This window comes from Odocoileus virginianus, chromosome 27 (genome assembly GCF_023699985.2).
Source record: "Odocoileus virginianus isolate 20LAN1187 ecotype Illinois chromosome 27, Ovbor_1.2, whole genome shotgun sequence".
Lineage (NCBI taxonomy): Eukaryota > Metazoa > Chordata > Mammalia > Artiodactyla > Cervidae > Odocoileus > Odocoileus virginianus.
In genome coordinates this window covers 26,187,367-26,192,374 of record NC_069700.1, presented here as the reverse complement: position 1 = coordinate 26,192,374, position 5,008 = coordinate 26,187,367, and the positions used below count along the sequence as shown (strand labels likewise).

Here is a 5,008-nt window from a genome sequence, read left to right as displayed (position 1 = left end):
GCTGAGACACAAATCTAGAGGTTAGCAGGTCAGTGACCCACATATCCACCTGGTCCTTAGCTGGCCATTATTTAGGAAAGTGATGTATTTAGTTAACCAGCACTTATATAGTAAAAGAGAAAGCACTCATCCCTTACAAATACTAATTCATTGAATCCCTAGAACAAACCTATAAATACAGCACTATGATCATCCCAATTACAGATGGAGAAACTGAGGCTCAGAGAGGGTAAATGACTTGCCCAGCATCACACAGCTGGAAAGTGACTGAACGGGGATTCACATCCAGGCATCATCCCCAGCCAGCTGATCCCTGCTGCTGCCAGGTTTGAGGCCTGGCAGGGGCAGGGAGAGTGGAAGGCAGGAGGCATAGTCGAAGGTGATGCTCCTTCTTCAGGATGAGCGGGTTCTTTCAGGGACTGTGTCTGAGGCCTCTCCCACAGAAGGCTCGAGTCAGGCCAGAGCAAGAGCAGCTGATGTAACTGCTCCCCCTTGTGGGGGGGGTGGGGGTGGAGCTGGCCCAGGCCCAGGGGGTGTGCCTGCAATGACAAGGGCCTGGACCAATGGCAGGGCCTCCAGCCTCCCCCAGCTGGCCCAGGAAGAAAGGAACCCCTCCCGGGCCTTTCTATTATCTTGAGGAGAAAGGGAGGCGGGAAGAAAAATTGGCCGGGAAAGTGGACTGAACTTGCAACTTGGTTTAACAACCAAATCCCAGTTCTTCTGTGGGCCAGAGCTCCCTCCCACTGTCTCCTCCAGGGAAATCCAGGCCAGGCCTGGGGCTGGGAACAGGAAAGCCTGACCCCGCAATGCCCCCAGGGTCCAGAGCCCCAGAAGAGGGGTCCACGATCCCTAGAACCTGCAGTGGCCCCTCCCTGGCCTGGTAGAGAGAACAGTGGGGTCCACCCCCAGCCCTAGAGAAGAAGGAGGCTTCCAGAAATGGGGGCTGCATTTTCTACACTGAATATGAGGCTCTGTGGGTTGGAAAAATAAAGGGCACTAGTGGGGCAGGGGGGTAAATCATTTGAATGAGGGCTGTCCTAGGAAATGCCAGGCATGTGTCCCCAGATGAGAGGTCGGGCCGGACCACAAGGGCTAGGGGAGGGGCGGGGCGGGGGAGTGGGCTCAGCATCTGTCTCCTCACCACTTGGCCACCACACACACACACACACTCACACACACATACTTATATATACTCACACACATATATACACCCACCCACAGAGATATAGTCAGATACTTATGTACACACTCCCACACTCAAAGACACATACACTCACATGCTTACATACACACACCCACATGTATATACACCCAGGCACTGAGGCACACTCATCCAGGCATACACACACATACACACTTGTGCTTCAGGAGGTTGGGACCCAGCTGGGTAGGAAAGAGCCCTCTGGGAGAATGGTTTGGCTGGAAGCTGCCAAGGGGTGGGTGAGCAGATGCCCGGCACTGAGTGGGGAGCCCAGGATTGGGCTGGTGCCGGGGGCCACTGTGCAGCTCCCAGGCCAGAACTGCGAGAGCGAAGCGGGCACAGCTCCTCCCCCTCCCAGGCTTGACTCTGGCCAGGCCGGCCTCCATTCCCGGCATTGTCTTGGGCACCCCGGGCAGGGTTCCCAGGCTCAGCTGAACTGGGGGCCTGGCCAGATAGCCCTCCTCTCCCCTCCCATTCCCTTCTCCCTTGAGAGGAAGGGCTGTGTGGGGAAGTGGGGGAGAAGGAAGCTTCCTGAACCACTGGTCTCCCATCCCCCAGCCCACACAGGCGGCCAGCAGATGAGCTCAGGTATGACCCCAAAGGCCCAGACTCTACAAGGTTCCCATCCGTCCCAGGGCAGCAGGCTTGGAAGTCCAGCCCACCCCACCTGTCCCCTTGACCATGACATTCATCTCCGCCCCCATCTCGGGTCCCACCTGCCTTCACAGGCTAGGCTTAGAATCCCACTCAATGCCGCCCTCCCCAAGCAAAGGGAACCACATGCGTTTAACTCCTAAAGACCAAAGGATTCACCTAGAGGGAGGGGAGGAGATGCAAGTATTAATGGGTTAACCTGAAAGGGCTCTTCCCTGCCCCCTCTAGGAGCCTTCCCCACTCCTTCCAGGAAGCAGTCACCCAAGTGATAAGCCTTCACTTTGTCTCTCCCCAGTGATTCTGGAAAGCAGGGCCACCATCATGGTAGATGCCCCTGTAGATGCACCTCAGCCCCGGGAAGGGACCCAATGAGCCAGAAAACCCGCCACCACCCAGGACCTCCGTGGTATGAGACTTGAGCAACAGTCCCCACTGGGCCCCGCGGAGTCGCAGCAAGAAGACTGCCATCCCGCCTGCGTAGGGCTGGTGCACAGGAGGCTCCCCTCCCTGTCTTAGAGCTGAATCTGGTACAGGACAGCCCTCGGGCACCCTCCAACCAGATCTCCACCTGAGCCAAAGCCATTTTTCCAAAACACAAATTAGATTCCACCCAGCCCTTGCTGAAAGCCTTTCAGAGGTTTCCCAGTGCCCTCCAGATGATTCCTTACTGTAGCTCAACACGTGGGGTCTGGCCCCTGCCACTAGCATCCCTCCCTCCACCGCCCCCTCAGGCCAGGATCTTCACCTGCTGAAAGGACCACCCGCCCCTGGTTCCAGCTCCAGGGTGCTGTCCTCTCCTCCAGCTCACTCATCACTCTACGGGTCTCTCCACCCTCCCCAGGTCTGAAGCTGAAGCCCTCCTCTCTGCTCTTGCAGTCCTGCAGCCCTCCTCCGCTGGCATGAATCAGTGTGCTGGGCTATACTGTTTACTCCTCCGGCTGCCCGGCTAAACCAGGAGCTCCAAGAGGGAAGGGACACGTCTGTGCTACTCACCACTAAGCCCTCAGCTCAGAGGATAGCCCTTGGCACAGAGGAGGTACTGGATACATGCAAATGACTGAATGGATAAGTGAATGAATGAATGAAAAGACTTTAGGGCCTTTAACCTACCAGCCTTCAGGTGCACGCCTCTTCTGTTCTCCCCACTCAAACCAGCCCCTCACCCTCTGGGAGGGATCTCCTGCCTAGCCCCCTCCTCTACCCCAAGCCCCACACCCTTCGAGGCTCAGCTCCAGGCAGGAGCCCCACTCCAGGAAGTCTCCTGGCCACCTTCTCTCCTGCTCTAAGACCTCACCTGTTCTGAACCCTGTAAAGCCCTCTGCGTGGAGCGCTCTCGCATTTCCGACATGCCCTTTTCAGGAGGTTCACTGTCACCCGCCCCCCCCCAGGGCTGCTGGATCCCTCTGGAGAGGCAGACCCTGGCAGACAGTACCAACAGATGGCACGTGGGCTACGCCGAGAGGCAGGCCCTGGGCTGTGTCCCCTACAAATGTGGGCGAGCCTGGCCAGAGCTGGGGGACAGGGAGCAGGGCTCAGGGGGCCAGGGGCTTGACCTTTTCCTTCATCATCCCCAAACCCTACTCCAGGACCTAGAAAACAAACATCAGAGAAGGAAGCTCCGAGTGTGGAAGGCAGAGGGGGTATCAGCCAAGCAAGCGGGATTCCGAGAGAGGAAATAGCTAAGACTGGGGCATCAGAAACCAGACTCCTGGGGCAGGAACCCAGAGGAGACAGGGCAGAGCCTGGTATGCACTCACCCCATGCCCCCAGGACTCTGCCTGCCCTCCCATTCCCCCATTCAAGTCACCAGTGTTCTCAGGACAAGATGAGATGCCCATCTCCCACAGGCTAGGTGGGTAGACCCCTGAAAGCAGGCTAGAAGTGCTACAGGCCCAGTGCTGGCCTGACCAGGGAGCGGCGTGAGGGATCCTTGCACCAACACCCTCATCTGTAACAGACACACGCTCACAGACCTGCCAAGCCCTAAAGACAAGGCAGAGGCCACCTGACAAGAGAGAACTTGAGGATGGGGCTCAAGAAGACGATTTGGTTCCCAAGCGCAGGATGGGGACTTAAGACTCCCCATGGTTCTGCCATCACCCCCTGGATAGCTTTGGCTCAGCTTCCTCTTTCTACCTTTATTTATTTATTTACTTATTTTAGTGTGGGCCATTTTTAAAGCCTTTATTGAATTTGTTACTATATTGCTTCTGTTCTTTTAATAATATTTATTGTTTTTATTTATTTGACTGCGCCAGGTCTCAATTGCAGCATGTGGGATCTAGTTCCCTGACCCAAGGATCAAACCCGGGTACCCTGCATTGGGAGCACAGAGTCTTAGCCACTGGACCACCAGGCAAGTCCCCTATTGCTTTTAAGTTTTGGTTTTTTTGACTGCAAGGTATGTGGGATCCTAGCTCCCCTACCAGGGACGGACCCCTCATCTCCTGCATTGAAAGGTGAAGTCATAACCCCTCCTTTGTCTTTAAAGTGAGGTGATCATCTCAGCTCAAACCGCCTCTCAGGGCCCATGATGATCAGACAAGGTGGACACGCGAAGATGCTCAATGGACTTTACAATCTACTAGAGGGTTCTCATTAACATTCTTAACATTCTCATTGTTGTCATCATCTAGAGAAGCTGACCCTACTGTACTGTTTAAGTACAGCAACTTCATCTCCCTGCAAGATGCCCTCCCTCTACAACCCTCTGTGACTCACCATTGCCTAGAGGAGAAAAGCCACATTCTAAGGTCTGGTCGTTCACCTGGCTTAAGCCCACTTTCTAACTTTCTTCGCCCATATAATTGAGTGCCTCTGGTCCTTTCAGAGTTCCACCAATGCATTTTTTTTTTTTTGCTTTCCTACCTCCATACCTTTGTCATGTTGTTCCTCCCCGCTGGAATGCCCTTCTCTGTTGCTCCCTATCATATTTAGCTCCATCTTTTTTTTTTGGCTGCGCTGGGTGTTAGTTGTGGCACAAGGGATCTCTAGTTGCAGCATGTGGGATCTAGTTCTCTGACTAGGGATCAAACCCAGGGACCCCGCATTGGGAGCTTGGAGTCTTAGCCATCAGACCACCAGGGAAGTCCCTAGCTCCATCCTTCTAGACCAAACTGTGACATCAACTCTCCCATGAAGACTCTTTCCTCA

At 54.9% G+C, this 5,008-nt stretch overlaps 1 long non-coding RNA gene across 1 annotated transcript; it reads left to right on the top strand.

Moving 5' to 3' along the window:
• The first annotated feature begins 1,699 nt into the window (after positions 1–1,699).
• Positions 1,700–4,197, top strand: LOC139031539 (uncharacterized). Its single transcript, XR_011484037.1, has 3 exons — positions 1,700–1,789; positions 2,697–2,891; positions 4,114–4,197. It is a non-coding gene; the product is annotated as an uncharacterized lncRNA (long non-coding RNA).
• The last annotated feature ends 811 nt before the right edge of the window (positions 4,198–5,008 follow it).